At 38.0% G+C, this 24,572-nt stretch overlaps 2 pseudogenes; both read right to left on the reverse strand.

Annotated features, from left to right (window-relative positions):
- Positions 1–841: 841 nt before the first annotated feature.
- On the reverse strand, positions 842–8,984 carry LOC131730006 (chymotrypsin-like elastase family member 1; annotated as a pseudogene).
- Positions 8,985–14,026: 5,042 nt separating this feature from the next.
- LOC117421296 (nuclear cap-binding protein subunit 1-like) lies at positions 14,027–23,814 on the reverse strand (annotated as a pseudogene).
- Between the last annotated feature and the right edge of the window lie 758 nt (positions 23,815–24,572).

Below are 24,572 nucleotides of genomic sequence, written 5' to 3' on the forward strand. Positions count from 1 at the left end.
GGAAGGGGCTTTCAGCAGGAGTATAAGGGATACACATGTGCTGGCTGCATCCACAGGCAGTGTTCTTGGCCGGCTCCATGCTGAGATTTCCGTTTTCAGGGCTTCCAAATAGAGTAGTGCTTTCAGCATTGTGGGTTTGTTTTACAGTCCCCACTTCTGTAAATATGTGTATGTATAATATAAGGAGCACGGGTCGGAGCTACTCAGAACACCGGCTGACAGGTGCATTTCTGTAAAATAAAGAGTGGAGTTTGATGCTACAGAGATATTTTGTCCGTCCTTCATGTTGACACTTATCCAGTTAGCAAGTCACTACAATATATTTTTATTTGTTATATGTTGAATAGCCTACACTACCCTGTGTTCCATTGTTTCATTTCTCCATTTAGTAGCTTATTTATATATTTGTGGGGGTGGGCATGCAACTTTGGTGCTGCCAGTGTTACCGATGTATGTTGAGCTTTGATTCTGCATTCCATGTGGAGGTTACACTTCAGTGTAGACTCGTCTGAGGAATATTGGTATGTACTGTACACCTATGTATTTTTAACAATCCATTGTCGTGTAGTATTCCAATTCTGCGCATTCACGTGTAGCTCTTGTGCATTTCTGCTATATTGGTATTGAATATGCGCAGGTGGTTTTGCGAGGCACAAACACATTTGCGAATTTAGCAAAATACTGCCATTTTCCAACTTCACGCAACTGTTTTGTGTCGTGTTGGAAAATATACATTTTTGTGCAAAACCACTAATTTTTTGTGAGGCACTAATTTTGCGAGGGGACTGTACATTGCTTCGAATATCTGGGTCATTGTCCATGAAGGTAGAATAGCAAAGGCTTAGTGCTAAATAAATGATTTTTTATTTTATTTTGATTAAACACACATTGAGACCCATGGACAATTTGTTCTAGTATCTCTCACAGGGACCGTGGGCTGCAGCACTGTAGTTTAGTTCCTGGCCATGATCTGGAGAATATAAAAAAAGAGGTGGTCAGACAAAACGCTCACTGGATCGAACAGTATTTATTCATTACTGCAAATAGACCAAATCTACCCCCTAATCAAGTAGACAAACTCTTCAGCTAAACCTTCTCCAGAAAACAGTCAAACTCATTACACTGAGGGAGACAATAGCCAGGAACACTAGTCTACTCTATTTGGTTTCTTACATTTTATGCTGTAGGCAACCAATGGTGTTTGTTCTAGTGCTAGTTAGAGTGATAATAAGGCTCCAACTTTTCTCCAAGAACTGAAGTATAAATAGAAATAAAAGATACCAAGCCACCTCCCTCCACTCCATTGTTTCTCACCTCGTTCATCCAGCTGATGTAAGCCGAGACTCGTGTGAAGACTGTTGGCTTCATTTTCTCATTGCAGCCTCTGGATGAGACAAAGCTGGTCACACCATGGACATAGTACCTTCCATTTACTACGCAGTTCAAGGGGCCACCGGAATCCCCCTGCAGGAGAGAGCAGATGGTTTGGCCTGGAGCAGATACAGTACAGGCACAGCACATTGCAGACAAAACAAGACACACAACACTTACAGAAACCAATTTGGAGGTTGCCTTTAGCTAAGAGGTCACTAAATGTAATCATCATAACAAAAATAAACAACTCAGACATTACATTCAGGGTATGGAAGAAAGTTTGAGAATCGCTTTATAATTGTTAATTGTCTTTTTTCTATTCAGAAAAAATGTGCAACTAGTGATTTTGTTCTGACAAAACTCTTAAGTGATTGTGTACCAGACAGAATGCAGTTAAAGTCCTGGGTACTGGAAGCAGCTGTTAGAATGCAGGATTCTCACCTGGCAGCCCGAGCGCACTCCGTCTCCCCCGGCGCACACCATGCTGGTTTTTACAGTGGAGCCCCACCAGTAAGCACTGGAGCAGGTATTATAGTCTACCACTGGGAGGTAGGCCTGCCGCAGCACAGGAGAAACCTGCCCGTTCGCTGGAAGGAGGGAAAAAATGCCTTTTTAGATGGATCTGAAACAACTTAAAATAAGGGCAATAAATAAATTCACATGAACTTTCACTGGTGTGATATTTGAATACTGATTTTCTTGTTATACAGATACTAACTAACAAATTATAATTAATTATTTTGGAACATTGTAGATTCATAATGATTCCACTGGAAGCACCATAGTATATTATATATAGATAGCTCTCTCTCCGACCATTTCTTAATCACTGCCAATATTAATCTCCCTGCTCCTTCCTCCGCTACTGATGCTGTTGTCTAATCTCTGCTAATATTAATCTCCCTGCTCCTTCCTCCGCTACTGATGCTGTTGTCCCAAGAATCTGCTGAATCCTCTGAAACTCTCAGAATGTGGTCTCTGCGTCCCCTCTAACTGGTACTCTCCCGTCCTAAGTTGATTGACCCTCTACAACGCCACCCTTACTCATATCATTGACACTGTTGCCCCGCTTACAACCAGAACCGTCAAGAAAGATTGAAACTGCCCATGGTACACCCTCGAACTTCGAGTGCTTAAGTCTGCCTGCCGCAAGCTTGAGTGCGAGTTACGCCGATACTCAAAAAACCCTCCCTTGACCCGGCTGACTTAGCTAATTTCTGGCCCATCTCCAATCTCACTTTTCTCTCAAAAACTCTTGAATGGGCTATAGCCAGTCAGCTGATAAAACAGTACTGAAACTGCTCTGCTCCAGATTGTGAATGATCTCCTGCTCAATGCTGATGCTGGTGCTCCCTCTGTGCTTGTCCTCCTTGACCTAACGGCCGCTTTTGACACCATGGCATTCTTCTTGACTGTGCCTTCAGAAGTATGGAATCTCTGGAACCTGTCTCTCCTGGATTTCCTCTTACTTATCCGGACGCACGCAGTCTGTTTTCTATGCTGGACGCAGTGGTGTGGCAAACCCAGTCACTTGTGGTGTCCCCCAAGGATCTGTTCTTGGGCCCCTTCTCTTCACTATCTACATGCTTCCCTTGGGTTACCTCATCCGCCAACACAGCTTCATGTTTCAATCCTATGCTGACGACACCCAGCTCTACTTCAAACTCGACCCTGGTAGCCCCTCTGCCATGGTCCGGCTCTTGACTTGCATTCAAGACATCGAGGCCTGGACGTCTGCCAGTTTTCTTCAGCTGAACACTAGCAAACCTGAACTCCTTTTAGTAGGATCTAAAACTCAACTTAAAAATCTAAATATAGCTGCCCTGAACCTCGGAAACTGTCTGCTGCTGCCTTGCCCCACAGTATGAAGCCTTGGTGTACTTCTTGACAGCAACCTCTCCTTTGATGTCCACATCTCTTCCGTGGTCAAATCTTCCTTCTACCAGCTTCGAAACATCTCCAAAGCCCGTCCCTACCTTTCCCTCCCGGATGCGGAGATACTTTGTCATGCATTTGTCTCCTCTCGACTACTGAAACTCTCTATATGGTGGTCTCCCAGTACGCACCATAAACTGACTGCAGCTAGTCCAGAATGCCGCTGCCAGGATCCTTACCAGATGTAAAAAACGTGATCACATCACCCCCCGTCTTGCCCAGCTGCACTGGCTACCTGTAAAGTTCACACAGGTCCCAAGTACCTCCTCAACCTGCTGACCCGCTATGTCCCTGCCTGCAAGCTGAGGTCCTCCGACTCTGGCCTGCTTGTTATCCCCAAGCAAAAATGCACCACACTTGGAGAACGCTCGTTTAGCTTCATGGCTCAGACTCTTTGGAACTCTCTCCCAGCATTGGTGCGTGATGCTCCCACCGTTGCTTGCTTTAAATCAACTCTCAAGACCCACCTGTTCTCTCTTGTTTCCATGCTCTTTAAGCTTGATATCTGCTATTAGCTGCTGTGTTGCTGCTACTATTTCATGTATTATGCACTTTCCACTGTATTTAATGTATTATGCATTGTTTTTTTTTACTGTATATCATGTATTATGCATTTGTCTGTATTTAAAGTATTATGTATTTTCTTGTTGTTACTGCATCTTGTAAAGCGCTTTGTGATGGTGGTCCACTATGAAAGGAGCTATATAAAATAAAGATTTATGTTCTGGGTTTACGTAAACCATAGAAAGGAAAAAACTTAATTAAGCTCAAAACTCTTCTGCAATGGAATAAGTCTTATGCCCATGCGTGTACAGAAAAGGTATAAGGGACTTGTTATGAGAACGCTGTGTTAATATAAATGAATGAAATAATGTTCAGCTCAAGGCAGCAAAAGCACTTACATTGTGTGTAGCCCCAGCCGGAGATGTAGCAGTTGTTGTTGTGGGGAAGAATCTGGCCCTCGCTAGCTAGCTCCCCCAGCTGGACGTAAGAGTTCAGTACAGCATCTTGAGACAGCTTCAGCAATGCAATGTCATAGCTGCATGCAGAAAAGAGTACATGAGGAAGACTTACAGATAGATTGACCTACAGCATTAAAGTGTTACAGAACCCCCTGCAGTGTTCACAAGAAACACATGACTTTACCCTGCTGTATCCTGTGTTGTCCATATCGCAACATTATATTTTTCAACATAATCCTGATAGTTTGGATATTTTTCCACATAATCCAAATTGTTTTGATATTTTTATTCACACATCGTAGTAGGTAAATCAACTTGGGTATTACTTTTTTCAGGTTTTACTCGATTTATGTTTTATGACCCATGATGTGTGATTAACAATGTCAAAATAGTGGAAAATGTGTTTACAAATACAATGCTGCGATACAGACAACACGGGACATGCCAATGTAGGCCATAGGAAACACTGGATAGCCAGCAACAGCCACTAGAGGGTACTGTTGTCACGCTTTAAAACTTGGTCTTCGTCATCAATCGGTATGACCCCCAAGCAAAAGTGATTTTAGTAGTACGACGAATATAGTATGTTTAAATGACTCAGATGCTATGTAGTTAAACAAAAGGGGCATAGTTCAGCTAAGAGATATATTAACATGGGCTAAAAGAATGAATTTATATTTATTTGATTTATAGTATCACGTCTATATAAATTATACCAATACCTGCAAGATGAATTTGACCTTACTGTTTCCTATCTTCCTGGACCGCTTGAAATAACTTTCAGTACTTTTTTGGCATTATGAACTGCTTCAGGTAACTTCGATCTTTCCTAAAGCTTGGTGGTATGTTTACAATTTTGGCTGCAGTCCCAAAATCAGCATCTTCATTCTTTTCAGTCAAGTAGTAGAAGGTGTACCAAGATAAAAGTAAATCGATGCACCCATTATTCTCACTGGAAATTTCCCCATAGCTAACTTTTACGGACAGTAGCTGCTCAGGTTGCTAGGATACAGTCTGCCTGACATCACGTGCAACAGTTTTATCTGGGATGAATTAACTAAATTATCTATCATTTTAAGACATCATTGAAACGTGATGTTAACATTTTTGTAAAATACCTACTGCGCAGTAATTTTATATAGTAAATGAAATACCAAGACCCACTCTGGTTGTGAGCTGAGGTTAGTTTCTAACCAGAGGCCTGAGTAGTCTGAATAATGGCATTTTGGTTGGCATTTTATTCATTCATTCAATTCATTCATTCGTTCATTTTTTATGTTATGGTAAGCTACTGTAATAATAATAATAATAATAATAATAAGACTTAGAAACACCTATTTGAATTATTAAAATATCAACCAAAAAGTATATTTTTGTATGTTGTGGCAGCAGGAAATAAACAGAACAGCATTTCACTTTTCTTTTTTTTAATTTATTTTTTTTTATAAATGTGTATTGTTATTATTATTAGGACTATAACATTATAATAACTGTCGCTTTGACTAGTGCTCATGTAGACTAGACATTCTTGTTTATATTTCATTTTGCCTATATTTATCTTTTTATTCTCGAATATGGCCAGGACCACAGGAATTGAAAACACATCTCTTATTAAATATTTGCAAATGTTTATAACAAACTTGATTCTAAGAACATATCATTACCTGTAATTTTAGAAAAAAAATCGAACTCAAGTGTCATTCGCCTCCACTGACAGTATTTGTATGACAGAATACATCTATTGTGATGAGCACGTAAATCTTGATTGCTGAAGTCTTTGTTGGTATTTTTTTAAGTTCAGGGAACTAAACTGAAAATGCACAAAGGTATCCCAGCAGGAGGCAAGTCTCTCCGAAATGCGAAAACGAGAGAACAGCAAGGCACAGCGCGAAAGCTTTTTCAGGTAAGGTAAAATAATTTATAACTGAACAATAATGCATGTACAACACTATGAAGGTTAAACTTTGATACTGGATCTTTAAGATGAAGATTTTTGCATTTTAAAGATATTCTGTTAGTTGCCACCTTTACTGGTTATTGCTGCAGCTGTCGTGACTGTTTTTTTTATTATTATTTCTCTTTGTTTTGTATGATAGTCCTACTGTATGTACTGTATGTCTACCGTATGTAAGGACGATTATTATTACAACTGGGTGTTTGTCTTTTGTTGTATCTGGGACCCTCTTGGAAATGAGACTTTATCCTAGCTAGAGGATTTTTAAATAAATATGTAAAATGCGTTGTGCTGTAGTGAGACTGACCCAGCAGCAATGTTGTTGTTGTTCCAGTATGGGTGGATGACAACCTGCTGCACAGCAATGTACTGCTCGGTCCCTTCATGCACAGACAGCTTGTGATCTCCCACCACCACACGCAGGGTCATCCCCCTGAAAATAGAGGGAGAGAAAAGGAGAAAGGTAAGGGGACTGGAAATAGACAATGGGGAGAGGGAGGCGGGGGGTAGCCATGGAAACGTCAAGGGGTATGGATTGAGCAGGGGTAAGAAGGCTGAGTAAGATTGTTGTATAAAACAATAAAATAAATTTTCTGGAGGGGTTTGCTTTTGATTATTAAAAAGAAAAAAAGCTTAAGTGCAAGATTCTCAAAGCTATTTACTCCCATGATGATCTGAGGATCTAGCCCTATGCCAATATTAAATTGTTTAATCTTTCCAGGATTATAAATCAATGACATTATTCAGCTTTTCAGATTTTTCCTGTCTGAGATCAAATATATTCCCTTTCAATGTGATTATTACATATAAGTAGTACTCAACATATTTAAATATTGCTGCCCTGGTGCTTGAAGACATTAAGAAACAACTTCAAGTATAGGCCTGTATATAGGCCTGTATATTTTGACGCATTCGCAATTGTATATATCAATATGTCATTGAGGCTATATGGTTTGACATATATATGCATGAACAATTGCTGTGATATCTAACTCAACTTTTAAATTGAATACTAATTGGTCTCCGTGCTTAATCATAGTCTGCTACTCTACATTTGTGCATTAAATGAGCATTTTAGAGGGAGATTTGAATAAAAAGAATTGCAGTGTTACCTGTCGACGCAGTGAGCGGCCGTCATCACCCAGCGCCTCTTATCAGGGTGCCTCCGCAGGTGTGGTAATAGCTTCCTCCAGAGTTATACTGCAGCGAGATCTGAGAGGAAACACCCTTCAGTGAGTCCTGGGCCTCTGACTGGCTGAGCTAATCATGAAGCTACATCTTGGAAGCCCCTCGCCCAGAACAATTATAAAACTTTCGACATTGGACGTTTGCTATCAAGTACTTGGGAAATGTACTGTGCGTACACTGGGCCCTGTTCATAAAAGGTTCATGGTTGTTTTAATGAATGTTTTTCTGAAATGTGTTTATAAGCATTCCCTTAGGTTAATATAAGAATAAACCCTTTCTGGAACAGCTGAAAAGGGTTTCACAAACTGCAAAGCAAATTGTTTTTTTAAAACCAAATCGGTTTGTGAATAGGGACGAATGTTTTTAAAAGAGAGCAATGGGTTCTACTTAAGGTTTAAAAAAATATATATATATTAATTATTGTGCAAAATAATACCTGTAAAGATATTGAATTTCATCACTGTCTTGAATTTGAAATAAGCCTGTTTTTCAGAATGAACTATTTTTTCCCAGTTTTTGTTTTTCTAAATGAATGAATGAATGAATGAATGCAATTCTCCTGTGTTTAGGTGGTGTGATGACGTGTTGGTGTAACTGAACAGAGGCTGGACATGAACCTGCGACCCCGCTCACCACAAGTCAGTGTCTTAACCACTGTGCAAAATAACCTGGCTCGTATGCATTGATGATTATAGATCTTTTAACTCATCTCACTGACAGGGGACATAGTCTGCCATGGCAGTATATCACACAACACTGCCAGTTAACTGGAAAGCTTACCTGCCACGGCCAGGAGTTGGGTGTTGCCTCGTCCCCACCAACAACTCGTCCTTCTTGTCCTTCCAAGCGCTCCAGAAATTCAGGCTTGTGATCAGACTCGGCTGTATGTCCTTTGGAATGGAAACAGAAAGAAATAACAGCACTGTAAATGTTAATTTAAATAACCAGAAAATAATTACAACATAATGGTTCATTTACAAGTAAAGTACATTACATTATAACAGAACGAGCTGTTATAACTATGTGGTAGAATGCCACATAGTTCCATCTGGATATGAAGAGGATTCACATACCAGACCTGTTTTTTTATTGTTTTTTTTCTCTCAGATCCCCATGATGAAAATATAATATAGTGTAATAATAATACACTCCTTGCCATCTATGATCTTATTTATTAAACAGCATTTAATTAAATTCATTAAAACAAATAACCTGCCAGACATGAATTTACTATATAATTGACACTCAAAAAGTACCACTCAGTGTGGTGTTCTTACCAAGACAGGACAGATAGTCAACACCAGGAGCCTCAGCATTGTTGAAGGTGTAAAAGTTCCAGATCCTCAACTTGGAATGTGGTACTACAGCTTATTGGTCCCTTCTTTTATACTTGTCTGGGTGATAAGAAATGACAATAAATTTAGCAAGTTTATTTATTTTATTTTTTTCTTTCCATTGTCACTGGTGGGAACCGCACAGGTGAGCCTGTGATACAGGTGCTGTTTTCACACAATCAAGAAAACACTTGCATGGAATGTTTGATATACAGTGCACAGTTCACCTTGATACATTATGTTTTTCTTCACATAGCTCTCTATTTATTTTTGTGCTATAAAAATTCTCATTTATTGTTTTAGATTGGAATGAGGGCCTTTTATATGTGTCCAAATCTATTTGTTTGGGTAAAATTCCTGAAGTGACACAGTCACAGTGTTTCTATTGACCAAAGGTCAGTTACAAGGGACATTTTGTTTATGCTGGGGGTTTTTTCACCCTAGTTTTGAATAATTAGGTTTGCAGTTCATGAAATATTTTGAAGTTGAAGAGAGGATTATATGTTTATTCAAAATGTTCAAAACAAGTTTAAACTAAAAATGTTTATAAACACTCTTCTAAAGAACATTCCTAAAAAAATCATATCCCTGCAGTCCACCCAGGGCAGGAAGGGAATATATGGCTGTCACCATTAGTTATTTAACTATTTGTCTATTGTATTGTATAGAACAGTCAGCACTCGGATATACCACACTCAGATACACGTCAGTCGCATTTTACCGTCCTTGTATTAAGAAACAAATCAATCACCATTATATATATATATATATATATATATATATATTATATATACACAGACGTGCTCAAATTTGTTGGTACCCCTCCACAAAAAACGAAGAATGCACAATTTTCTCTGAAATAACTTGAAACTGACAAAAGTAATTGGCATCCACCATTGTTTATTCAATATTTCATAGAAATCAGACTTTGCTTTTGATTTTTTATTCAACATAATATTGTAAATAATAAAACAAATGAAATGGTATGGACAAAAATGATGGGACCGCTAACCTAATATTTGTTGCACACCTTTAGAGGCAATCACTGCAATCAAACGTTTTCTGTAGCTCTCAATGAGACTTCTGCACCTGTTAACAGGTAGTTTGGCCCACTTTTCCTGAGCAAACTGCTCCAGCTGTCTCAGGTTTGATGGGTGTCTTCTCCAGACTGCAAGTTTCAGCTCTTTCCATAGATGTTCGATAGAATTCAGATCAGGACTCATCGAAGGCCACTTCAGAATAGTCCAATGTTTTGTTCTTATCCATTCTTGGGTGCTTTTAGTGTGTTTTGGGTCATTATCCTGTTGGAGGACCCATGACCTGCGACTGAGACAGAGCTTTCTGACACTGGGCAGTACGTTTCGCTCCAGAATGCCTTGATAGTCTTGAGATTTCATTGTGCCCTGCACAGATTCAAGGCACCCTGTGCCAGGCGCAGCAAAGCAGCCCCAAAACATAACCGAGCCTCCTCCATGTTTCACTGTAGGTATGGTGTTGTTTTCTTTGAAAGCTTCATTTTTTCGTCTGTGAACATAGAGCTGATGTGACTTGTCAAAAAGCTCCAGTTTTGACTCATCTGTCCAAAGGACATTCTCCCAGAAGGATTGTGGCTTGTCAATATGCATTTTAGCAAATTCCAGTCTGGCTTTTTTATGTTTTTCTTTCAAAGTGGAGTCCTCCTGGGTCTTCTTCCATGGAGCCCACTTTCGCTCAAAAAGCGACGGATGGTGCGATCACAAACTGACGTACCTTCACCTTGGAGTTCAGCTTGTATCTCTTTGGCAGTTATCCTTGGTTCTTTTTCTACCATTCGCACTATCCTTCTGTTCAATCTGGGGTCGATTTTCCTCTTGCGGCCGCGCCCAGGGAGGTTGGCTACAGTTCCATGGACCTTAAACTTCTTAATATATTTGCAACTGTTGTCACAGGAACATCAAGCTGCTTGGAGATGGTCTTGTAGCCTTTACCTTTACCATGCTTGTCTATTATTTTCTTTCTGATCTCCTCAGACAACTCTCTCCTTTGCTTTCTCTGGTCCATGTTCAGTGTGGTGCACACAATGATACCAAACAGCACAGTGACTACTTTTCTCCATTTAAATAGGCTGAATGACTGATTACAAGATTGGAGACATGTGTGATACTAATTAAAGAAACTAATTAGTTTGAAATATCACTATAATCCAATTATTTATTATCTTTTCTAAGGGGGTACCAACAATGTGTCCAGCCATTTTAGAATATCTTTGTAGAATAAGCAATAATTCATCTCTTTTCACAGCTTCTTTGCTTTATTCTATGACATACCAATGGCATGCAAGTATACATGATAAAATAGCTTTTAATTTCATCACTTTTCAGGAGGAATGAAGCATTATTTCAATGAGCTGTAAGGGTACCAACAAATTTGAGCACGTCTGTATATATGCAACAAATTAATGCACTTACCCGTCACACACTATTTCCGACTCCGTCACCAGTTTTCTGATACAATGTTACAAATCTTCAATGTTATAACTAAATTATTTTCTCGTATGTCAAAATCTCGCAAGTGAACTGTGACATTGGGACTTATCGAGCACTATATTCTGCAATTTTGAATACAGAGTTTGGATACTGTTTTTATTCTGGAAACTGGTGTTTTGTTTATTTTTTTTATCTTTTTTTCTAAATTGCATTGCCTTTTACACTGTATTACAGCACATGTCCACAGTCGTCTCTTTTGGCAAGTGATATTTTCAGAATCATATCGTTGTGAATTTAATACTTTAATGTTGAAAATATACTGTACAAACATAACCAACTACAGTACATCTAAATGGAAGCCTACTTATTTTAACACAGGCCTTTCAGCTATGTATTTTTGACATTGTATCTTTTTTGTGTAAAACAAAAAGTAAAATACACAACCTCTAGTAATTTAACATTATATACTCTTTATCAAAAAAACATTTAAGTTTTAGTTTGTGACAAATTATTGGCACCCCTGCTTTAGTATTGTCGTGTCCTCCTTTTGCTTTTATTACAGCTTTCAAACGTTATGATAATTCTTAACCAGTATGTTACATATTGAGTTGGTAATCTGGGCCCATTCTGTCTTGCATATTTCCTTAAACAGATAGATTGGATACACGATGCTTGGCTACAGCTTTTTTCAGATCAGTCCAAAGCAGTTCCTGGATTTGAGGTCTGGTGATTGCGAACATAGGCCATTCCAGAATTGTTATCTTCGTTTTAGCCATATGCTTTGGGTTTCAGAAGATAACCGTTTGGCAATCAGCCTACGGGCATCCTTTGTAGAGAATATTTTTGACTGCATTCAATCATGTGAATGTCTCCAGTCCCTGAACTGCTAAAACACCTCTGTATCATGGTTGGCCCACCTCCATGTAACTGTAGGTACAAGGTTTCTTCATGCAGCGTGGTCTATGTGCATACAAGTCTTGTGTTCAGGTGTCTTTATACAGTCCTTTCGTGCACTATATGCTTGATGCTTCTAAAACTTCCTTTAGTCCTTGGCTATTTTTTTGTGGTTTGTTTGTTTAGGTGGTCGGATAATTCTCCTACCTGCTGTACCCGTAATTTTTTTCGGACGTCCACGTTTTAGCTTCATTGTTCTGTGGTACTTCCTGATTATTTCTCTAATTGTGGATGTTAGTATACATATTTTTTGATCCTGCTGTTGCCATTTCCTATGAGTGTTTTCTCAAACATGAATTCTTCACAGATGGAAATAATGACCTATTTTTTCTGGCTATTGATTTTATATGGCAGCTTAATTACTGTGTAATCATTTTAAATCAATGAGTACCACTATAGTTTAACAATTTGAGGATGTCTGGGCTTTTATGAGTAAGCATATTGCCTTCTGCACCTGACTAAGAGTACTGTACGAGTAAGCAATTTCCTTACTATATGTAATTGTCAAAAAATGCCATGTAACAGAGAAAGTCTTGATGCTCATTTAATATCATAACAGAGAAAGTCTTGATTGCTCATTTAAAATATCATTAAACCTATAAATAGTAAGTGGAATGTAATATTGTTTCTTGCTTTAAACTAGGATTTGAAAGTTCAGTAACACACACACTTTCCATAGCTCCACATATACTCAGAATCTCTCAGCAGTGTGGAGTAGTGGTTAGGGCTCTGGACTCTTGACCAGAGGGTCGGGGGGGACCACTGCTGCTGTAGCCTTGAGCAAGGTACTTTACATAGATTGCTCCAGTAAAAACCCAGCTGTATAAATGGGTACTTGTATGTAAAAATAATGTGATATCTTGTAACAATTGTAAGTCGCCCTGGCTAAGGGCGTCTGCTAAGAAATTAATAATAATAATAATGTGAATACAGTACCAAGTTTCATAACAATTGAATATGTGGTTTTCCAGACAACACACTGGTGTTTTGTGCATTGTAAAGGGGAATGAAGACCACAGATAGAATGGTTTGTAAACCAAGAAATGTACTTTTGGAAAACAAGTAGTATAAAAAGTGAAGTATCTAAAATCAGCATATGAGAAGTATATATTCATTCTTTTAAATATGACTAGAGCATATAGTATAAGAAATGTGGTGTATAATACAATGAGAGAAAATCATATACACATCTGAATGATGCAACTAGGCACAAAAATAAATCTCCCTCAAAATGGTAATTTGCTTCTGGCTGATTTCCCTCAGCTTACACAATAAATAAATAACTTCATTGAGCATAACTATATCTGAAAGCAATCTTTTCAAGATGGGTGGTGTCATCTTATCTTCAAAAGTCACAACATTAAATGTGACAGCAATATCAAAACCATATTTGCCCCTTAACAAATACTTAACAAATATCAAAGTCTGTATTGTATCAGGCTTTAAACAGGTGCTTTTTTGAATAATCATTTGGCAAGATATATGCCACTAACTCTGTAATGAGTTTGGTTGAAAGTAGAGGTGGTGTGCTGGGGAAGAAATGACTGACGTAGGAGCCATACAGGATACACAATATGTGAAAGGCAATGAAGTACACACAACATTGTTAGTCATAACACTACACAACCATGGAGACATGCTGTAAAACATCTTCATCAAGTGTCTGGAAAAGAAGCAAACAAATGGCTGAATGAACATTACTGAGCGCTTCCATTTACCTTTTTTTTTGTAATGGCTTGCAGTGAAACAGTATAGTGTAGCAGTAATAACAATGTTGCTTTAAAAAGGCAAAGTTCAATTATGCAAATCCCCCAACCCACCCTGAACTAAAAAAAAAAAACTAATAGAAAGACACACAACTGTAAAAAAAGGCAACAGATTCCAGTGTATTTCATCCAATTGTTCACTCCTTACAGAATCACTTTTCAGGTTTATGTAAACTAAGAATTTTTGTTAAAAGTATAGGCCATGCTTCCTGCACTCTGTATAATGCTACTGTTATACACTCACATATTCAGGCATTCCGCAGATTGTACAGTATATTATGTATTAAAATAATAGTTGGTTGTTCTAAATTCCTTCCAGGTTGGCCAGATTGTTTTAGCATCAATATCGTATCCAACTTCAGAGCAAGTACATATTTTTGAATGCACGCAAAAGACAATAATTAGCTACTTGTAGTTGAATAAGTTCAAAAGTTAAAACTATGGAGTCTAGCAAACATCAATAGATCAGTTCTTGGAGGTTCTCCACCATCAAAATAAAGTAAAACACCAAAAAACATTGTAGAGAATCAACACAGCCTCCCCTCCCCATCCATCCCCCAAAAATATAAAAATGTCCACATTGTTCCTTTCAACTACAGCCTTGCTCATTTAATGCCGCCCATTCGTTTTCTTATTTAAAACCAAACACAACTAGAAAGGGTCTGCAAATGACATATGACCCTGAATGAAAAATAAAAATAAAAACATTATAAAAAGGCTCCTCTCAAATGGGAATCTTGATGCAAGAAATGCCAAGTCTCTGTTCACACAAGACACCCTTCAATCTCCAGGCTCCTGTCATCGTGAAAATGCTCTTTACATCTGCAGAGCGCAGAACTGCCGGTAGACGGTTAGGATGTGGTGGTCAAGCTCAGCTGTGAAGAGCAGGTTCTCCAATGTGACCATGTACTGCTGGATAGTCTGGTGATGCTGTAGGTAAAACAAGGATTCCATCAAGAACTCGAAGCAATTCATCAGGGTTTCATTTTAGTGTTTTAGGAAGAAAGTCTTATTTTTCTATACTGTGACAGTTAACATCCATCAAAGATATACATCCAGATAAACAATGAACACAGAAATCTAAGCATACTGTACATTAACTTTGTCTGGAGGGTAACCAGCAGTCTATAGAATAAGGAATATTTAACCACACACGTTTCAGCTTTACATTCCCTAATCAAACTCAGGCGGTCTCTGGATTCATAGGATAGGTTACTTGTTAGCTTTGTTACTGGGGTTAAGTATATTGCTTACTAAATGGGGAGCAATGTCTTAGCAACACAGAATAGTTATTAAAAAAAAAAAAAACACACAATTAAATTATAAGTTTAAAGGGTTAATTTTGTTCACTACATGCATACAAAATAAAAATGAAGCAAGCTTTGAAGCCCTGGATTACAAATAGAATAGGATGGCTGAAGTACCATTAGGAAGATCTGCTGCAGCCTCTCAATGCAGTTCTTGTACCAGGGTGTGTTGAAGTCAACCCCTCCGGTTTCACAACGCACCAAGTGCTCTGTGAGCATCATGATAAAGCGCTGTGAAAGGAACAAAACAACAACAAAAAACAACACGACTTTAGCAAAGGAATAATAAAAAACAAACTTGTCATCTTGGTACCCATTTAAGTGCCACTGAAGTTTCAGTAAATGATCCACATGTGATGGGTAATTAATGGGTTCTTAACTTGAAAAATCAAGGTTTATCCGAGGAGAAAAGATCCATACACATTACGTACTTGGTGCTAACTAACTTGTCTCTAATATTATTGAATATAATACAAATAAAACAAGAGGTTTGTGACAAGATGCCAATTAAAAAAAAAAAAGACATTCCTTCAACACAACACATGTGCAACAATTAATCAATGCATCGATTTTTGATAATCTGTCCTTAAATTTTACTGAGCTTCGATTACATTTTGGTGAATCGATGCATCGAATTAGTACCCAGTTTTAAGTCTCCTGTTGCCGGTTTGCATTAAAACCTTGAGTGTGAGTGTGCTGCTTCTGGTGCTAGTACGGTAGATTAGCGCGTTGCTAGGATACACACTTCAAGCCTACATTACGCGTTGGAAAAGACAAATCAGAAGTAGGCCAAATATTCATGTTTTTTTATTTAAAAATTAAAGGCAACACTTTTTTTTTTATCTATTAAATCTACCAAATACCTTTTGTTTCAAAACGTAGCTGAAATTAGTACGATAGTTACATTAGTCAGGTAATTCAAATGCTTTGCTTTTGGTCATAAAACCTAAACAGTATTGAACAACCATAGTTCAGAAACTACTTCTGTTAAAACATAGTATTTATTATTATTACAATGTTAATCTGATGTGGACGCATTCTTTTCAGTTGTTAAACGGAAGTCCTTTGTATTTCTTTTTTTATAATCGGAAGTGATCTAATTTGAATGCAAGTCGTGCCTTTTTGTTGAACTATGATGCACAACGGTATTTAGTTCTTAGATCTGTTAAAAAAAAAACTAACATTTGTTTATTTTGAAAAATAAAACATCAATGCATCTATTATCGTTGATAAATATCTATACGATAATCGGATTCAAAATTAGGGTGCCGATAGCACCTCTACAATACATCCAACGTTGTGTTCGTCTGTGCTTTAATACAAACAAAACAAGCTGGCAGTAAAAAACTGACAATTAACCACCCCCTCACCAAGAAAAACAATCATCCTACCTGGAAGATGACCAGGAAAAGGTTTTTCTGTTCACTCTGAGCAGACTCCACTTTCTCCTGCAGACGTTCAATTTGTTCTTCCAACGGCCCATCCTCTTCATCACTGTTCTTGTCCTCCTCCTCGTCACCACTGTCCTTCTGAAAGGAACAAGACACAAGATTATTATTATTATTATTTATTTCTTAGCAGACACCCTTATCCAGGGCAACTTACAATTGTTACAAGATGTCACATTATTATTATTATTATTATTATTATTTTTTACATACAATTACCCATTTATACAGTTGGGTTTTTACTGGAGCAATCTAGGTAAAGTACCTTGCTCAAGGGTACAGCAGCAGTGTCCCCCCACCTATGATTGAACCCACGACCCTCCGGTCAAGAGTCCAGAGCCCTAACCACTACTCCGCACTGCTGCCCTATGACCTGTAATTCAAGAGTGATCTACACAAGACCAACCACCTGAAAGACAGAAACTACCAAACACAACTACTAAAAAACGCTTGGCAAACCGCACGAAAATAAGGCTTTTGTCTTTTACCCTTCTGCTGTGTTGTTTTTCCAGTTTCTCCTTGGCAGTCTCCAGCTCTTTCTGTATCTTCTGCACATGTTTGTTCATTTTACGAACAGTGGAGTGCAGGATTTCCCAAACATAAAACCTGCATGAAAAACAGATTAGGAGGTCAATGGCTAGTAGCTATTAAAATAGCACAACACCTTGTTTAAAGTTTGTGCTCAAATCAACTAGCATGGGGAAGCTGAACCTATTATTTTTGGCAGTTTTTACCAATACAGTAGCCCCTCGCTAATAGACACCATTATGCTGTACATTTGATTGTGCCATGTCACCCAATAACAACTGAATTGGGGAGAAACAAAAAACAAAACAAAGAACAAATTTGTTATACTGACATTTGACAGGACGAAAAAAAAAATGGAAGGTACAAGTATCCTACTAAACCGCTAAAATTAAGAACAGTTGAGGGTATATAAACTCACTCTACAAAGTTTAAACTAACTGCAATCGAACAGTTGATAAAGAGAAGTTTTCAGAAATACTGATGGACTTATGTCCGCATTGTACAGTAATGTGCACAATGCAGCAGCAGCAGGATTTATTGTGGTACTGGTAGCCTATAGGCTAATGTAAAATGTGTACTAGATACTACTATACTGTATATGCCTACTGTAGAGATTTATATAATTTAATGTATATGGAGTACCCTTTTCAGCTCAATGATTTATACATTTAAAATAAACTGAGCTGTACAATTGTGTGTGTTTAATTAAATATTTAGTAAACCGGACACCTTAATACTCTGGACAACCTGGTTTAGCGAGGGACTACTGTATATAATACATTCCATACCAGAACACATTATAGGTAACACATACGTTCTCTTTGAGGGATCACACAATATGAGGTCTCAGATAGGAGGCTTTGACACGGATGGCAGCTGTTTTGTAAAGTTAGACAAAAAGGCTCAGTTTCTTGCAACACACACAATCGGATACAAAGAGAAAAATGACTGCTTATGGAGGTAAATTTAAAATCTTAGACTTTTTCCCCAATGTTAGAGAAACATTGACTGGCTAAGTATAAAGTATAAAAAGATCTGTAGAGAAGAACCTAATAATTATATAGTAAGGGTATATCAAACTATCAGTTGACAAATATTTGACCAATAGTTTCAGAAATGTCATTTTTTCAAGACCAAAAAAAAAAAAAGACTGACACACCATCCTGCACCAAGAGGAAAAAGTTCAGTGAATCAACCACCAAGTTGATTCAAGGATATTATTTATTTTTAACAAATAAAAAGTGCACAGCCTACTTGACCAGTACACATGTTATTTGATCAGGCAGCAATGTGAACACACATGCCCTACTACACTTTGTTACCTGGTGAAATCGTGGGCCATGTCTGGAGAGAAGATCCAGTTTGCCACCGCTGCACAGTCACAATCTGAGTTCTAATCATCTTGTCAATCAACACAGATATCATCTGATGAAGAGAAAAAGCTAAACATTCAATGGTGTTGCAATCTTAGATGAGATCATAACTCATTTCTTGTAGGCTACACTTAGATGCAACTTTTGACTTCACATGTATTTATATTTCAACAAAATGTTTAAAACACCCAGCTTGGTTACCTGCGGATGATTTCTCCAGGCTTCATACACCACCTAAGGATGTGCAGCTTCCCTTCATCGCTGTCAGTCAAGATTTTCAACACCTCGTGAAATCTGTGGGGGGGAGGGATTGTTTGTAAAAAAATAAATAAGTTATACCTGCAAGTAATGCACAAAAAAGCAAATTCTACAGCCACGCCTTTGTATTACATTAAATAAACACTTTACTTGGCCAGAGCACTGAAGGAGTGGCTAAAAGGACTTTGCAGCCATGTGAAGCAGTGTCTGCAGGAACACATCAATCTTCAGAGGATTGAAACTGTCACCTTCATCTATCACAGGGAACACGGGCCGTTGTTAATTGAATTATAAACCCATTCTAGCACACTAGATACTAGTACAACTGCAGGCACTCTCAAGAGGCCAAGGACTGGATGAGAATGGAGACTAAACTTTTCTGCATCACTCCACAAAAGTGTGATCACTCCAGATTTGATAAATATTGCTTGTACTTTCCCTTCCAATGTGGAAGGCGTTTACTTTAGTCTCCAGTGCTTGCAAATAAGCCCTGGCAAAAGAATTAAATGAATCACAATAATCCAAATCAGACGGACCGTCATCATCCTCCTGGTTGGGGTTGGGAACATCTTTCAGGATTGTCAGGATCTCGTCGTTCGAGGATCGGTTTATAATTGCATTGCTGATGGCGATCGTCACAGATAGCCAGGCAGGGAACCTAAGGCAAACGTAGGAAAGTGTTAAGTAAATCAGAAAAACCTACTATATTTATGTAATTAGACCTTGTTCCATGTACTTTGTTTATCTGTCCCCCAACACACAGTGTGGCGTATGTGTTGGATTTTGAGGCACATTGAATAAAAATTAGGATCATACTTACTACTACTTTCATCCATATATTATATATGAAAATGGGGTTTGTTGGTATCAACGCCGAAAAGTTAGCTGGTACAATGTCCACAATCCTTTGATGATAAGAAAGCCTGTAAAAAATGTTACAATAATTTTACTTAATTCAGCTCTTCCCATAATACCATGTTTAATGCAGATACCAAAGAACAGCTTTTATTTCAGACTTTTTGAATGAATTGTCAAGGACTAAATGTACAAATGCAATACAAAATCCCCAAATGACAAATGAAAATGTAATTTAGTGTCCGATATACCTGGTTAAACTTCATGCAATGGACTGCACTTTGAAACAGCACACTGGATGAGTTTTTGCCCAAAGGGAGATGGGGGCCACAAGCTTGCAAAGTGTATTTTAGCACCAGAATAAAAAAAAAAAGAAAAACTGTACTTGATCAATTACCTCATGGATTTCTCCAACACCTCTCTTACAAACTTTGGTTTGGGTTTATCAAGGTCCTGAGTCAAGCAGTCAGACCTAGACACATCAGAACACAGCAAAATTTAAAAAGCTGTTACATTTATGCAGAGTATGTAGCTCACGTTTCCCTATTTTCTCCACACAAATACCAGTCATAAAGGAAATTGGGCATGGTTAGGATTTTTTAAATCAATGATAAAAGACTTGTAGTGTTTGGATGTAAATGTGAAGAGGTTTAACCTAGTGTTCAAAGTAATTTATGACCATAAACCAAGCAGCAATAAAATGGCTATGCAAGCTCTTACCAGTCATCCCAACTCCATCGAAACTGGAAGTTGCTTAAATGATGGGAAAACCAGTTGAGAAACCTATGGGGGGGGGGGGGGGAGGAGAAGTTATATTAAATTAGACAGGGAACCCTTAAAGCACACTTGGAGTACCATTTATTATTTATATATATATATATATATATATATATATATATATATATATATATATTTATATATATACACACACACACACACACAGTACTGTGCAAAAGTTTTAGGCAGGTATGAAAAAATGCTGTAAAGTAAGAATGCTTTCAAAATGGACCATGTTAATAGTTATATTTATCAATTAACAAAATGCAAAATGAGTGAACAGAAGAAAACTCTACATCCAATCAATATTTGGTGTGACCACCCTTTGCCTTCAAAACAGCATCAATTCTTCTAGGTACGCTTGCACACAGTTTTTGAAGGAACTCGGCAGGTAGGTTGGCCCAACATCTTGGAGAACTAACCACAGCTCTTCTGTGGATTTAGGCAGCCTCAGTTGCTTCTCTCTCTTCATGTAATCCCAGACAGACTCGATGATGTTGAGATCAGGGCTCTGTAGGGCCATACCATCACTTCCAGGACTCCTTGTTCTTCTTTACGCTGAAGATAGTTCTTAAATGACTTTCACTGTATGTTTGGGGTCGTTGTCATGCTGCAGAATAAATTTGGGGGCCAATCAGATGCCTCCCTGATGGTATTGCATGATGGATAAGTATCTGCCTGTATTTCTCAGCATTGAGGAGACCATTAATTCTGATCAAATCCCCAACTCCATTTGCAGAAATGCAGCCCCAAACTTGCAAGGAACCTCCACCATGCTTCACTGTTGCCTGCAGACACTCATTCCTGTACCGCTCTCCAGCCCTTCGGCGAACAAACTGCCTTCTGCTACAGCCAAAATATGCTACAATCAAATTTTGACTCATCAGTCCAGAGCACCCTGCTGCCTTTTTTCTGCACCCCAGTTCCTGTGTTTTTGTGCATAGTTGAGTCGCTTGGCCTTGTTTTCACGTCAGAGGTATGGCTTTTTGGCCGCAAGTCTTCCATGAAGGCCACTTCTGACCAGACTTCTCCGGACAGTAGATGGGTGTACCAGGGTCCCACTGTTTTCTGCCAATTCTGAGCTGATGGCACTGCTGGACATCTTTCGATTGCGAAGGGAAGTAAGCATGATGTGTCTTTCATCTGCTGCAGTAAGTTTCCTTGGCCGACCACTGCGTCTACGGTCCTCAACGTTGCCCGTTTCTTTGTGCTTCTTCAAAGAGCTTGGACAGCACATCTGGAAACCCCTGTCTGCCTTGAAATTTCTGCCTGGGAGAGACCTTGCTGATGCAGTATAATTACCTTGTGTCTTGTTGCTGTGCTCAGTCTTGCCATGGTGTATGACTTGACAGTAAACTGTCTTCAGCAACCTGAACTTGTTAGCTGAGTTTGGCTGTTCCTCACCCAGTTTTATTCCTCCTACACAGCTGTTTCTGTTTCAGTTAATGATTGTGTTTCAACCTACATATTGAATTGATGATCATTAGCACCTGTTTGGTATAATTGTTTAATCATACACCTGACTATATGCCTACAAAATCCCTGACTTTGTGCAAGTGTACCTAGAAGAATTATGCTGTTTTGAAGGCAAAGGGGTGGTCACACCAAATATGGATTTGATTTAGATTTTTCATCTGTTCACCTTCACTTTGCATTTAGTTAATTGATAAATATAATCTATTAACATGTCTATTTTTGAAAGCATTCTTACTTTACAGCATTTTTTCACACCTGCCTAAAACTTTTGCACAGTACTGTATATATATATATATATATATATATATACATACATACACACACACACACACACACACACACACACACACACGGATGAAGGCTATATTTGCATCCTGAGCCATTCGAAAACAAAAGGTATAATACCACAGTAGTGACGTAAAAAAAAGTGATAATCGTAAACTCGTAAACAAAAAGCAGAAACAAACTCCCCTACTGCACAATCCGTCCAACTTGTGTAACCAGCTATTTAATTTAGAAAATTATATTCCCTGGTACAGTGAAAATATGTAATATTGAAAATATTCTGATAATTTATTTGAATTTAATTTATTATTAAAAATAATGTATTTATCTATTAAATTCATTTTTCCTAGTGTAGCAATATATTTAGGACAAAATAAACCTATATTAATTAAATAAAAATGTGTCTATCTTTATTTATAAAAACTAGTAACCCATTTTATAAGCACAATAAGACATGACAGGGTGTTGGTTGTGCTGGAATAATTCGCACTTCCAGGGGCTAAAGGCATCCTCTACAGGACATACAGTACTTCCTCTGTGGATTAATATAAACTTTCATTTGAAACACATACTGTCAGTTTTAATCCCAATTGCCAAATGTTCCAGCACCACCATTGTGTTTATCTTACTGTTCCCTATTGTTGCTGGAGTTAAATGAGTGTTTACAGCATATTACTGTAATAAATAAATAAATAAAAAAATAAGATGGTGTGTGGCCTGAAAACAGAGTTAATACCTGTATAACAGATTTGTGGGACAATGCTGGCAACTAACTTTGAGATTGAATTTAAAAATGGTGTACAAGATAAGAAAACATACCTGTCTATACAAGTGGTGTCATTGTATCCAGGCGTGTGTACATCATCTCTGTAGCTTGTGCGAGCTGGCAGTTTCAAACTTCAAGGGTCATTTTGAAGTATATGATGCTTACAAAACAGGAGGATACCATAGCAATGCAGTCATTTACAGTACAATACTGGAGGACAAACAAAAAAGGATACGACTTGTGGCAAAGAGCCAGGCTGCAGTTTGCAGAGCTCAATCAGCAGAGTGGTGTACATGACATCGATGTGCGGAGGCTGTGGCAGCTGGAACAGTTCTCCAAAAATCACCTGTGAACAATTAAACTGCCCACTTATAAATGTGCTTTACAATGCAGAACTTAATTTTGAATGATCAGTGTTAGGTCAATTTAGTCCTACAAAATCAAGCTATTAAAAAAAGGACCACAGTGATCAAAATATAAATCTTAACTTAAGGAACATGCAATTCCTGCAGGAATAAAGTGTAGGCCCAGGAATTAGACTTTCTATTTCTGCTACCACTACAAAAATAAACTGCTCATATAAAAATCATGTCACTAAGTAGAGGATGCATTTATACAAAAAATATTCAGTACTTTTGCAACAATCCTGTTTGCTTATAAAAAAAGGCCCATCTGATATTTCAGCACATCTGATATTTAAGAGTATACAATTTGAAGGCAACAAGCACCTGTGTAAGGGTTACATTCTATAAATTAATTTCTAATTTCCATACCTCCACGATGTGGTAGTTGAGCGGAATCTTGTTTTTCCCAGGTAGCTAAGAAGCTGAGCGGCACTAAATTAAAACAAAAGGTTCATCATTCCTTTTTTACATAATGCAGTGAAAACCACAATTATATCAAATAGTCATAGTTAAGATACATATTAAAGATCAAGGGCAACATAAGTTTAATGCCAATGAAAGGATCCTGTCCATCCAATGTACTAGTAAAAAAAACAAAACACTTTTGTATATTGAGATTTTGCAGTTCTTAGGAGTCAGGCTACTCAACATGCAGCCCCCTTAATGTCTGTCTGTGGCACACAAGTCCTTTCCTGTGCAGTAATAGATGTTTTTGTTGTATCATTAAACTATGTTATTCATAAATACTGTTATGTTAAAACCTACTATTCTCTTACCAATGAAGAGACTAGCTCTTGTGAAGACAGGCAGTGACTGGCAGCCTCAACCAGTATATGCGCTTTGACTTTATGGATGGGATGAAGTAATGTTATTGAGAGTGCAAAATAGTCAAAGGCCTAATGGTAAATGCTGAAATGCAACTGATAAAAAGAAAAGAAATGGCAACCAAAACACTAAAACTCAGGGATGCACACACGTATTCAATCCTATCTGGGAATTGAAATTTGTTTTTAGTGAGGTTAATGGAAAACCAAATGTCTACTGTCCCAGAAGACTACTGCTGTGTTAAAAGGCGATTAACTTGCAATGCCATTATGAAACCTCAACTTTGGTGATTCATACCCACTTGGAATTGAGCAGAAAGACAGACAAGGTGCATGAAA

The sequence above is a fragment of the Acipenser ruthenus genome, unplaced genomic scaffold, assembly GCF_902713425.1.
Source record: "Acipenser ruthenus unplaced genomic scaffold, fAciRut3.2 maternal haplotype, whole genome shotgun sequence".
NCBI classification, from domain to species: Eukaryota; Metazoa; Chordata; class Actinopteri; order Acipenseriformes; family Acipenseridae; genus Acipenser; species Acipenser ruthenus.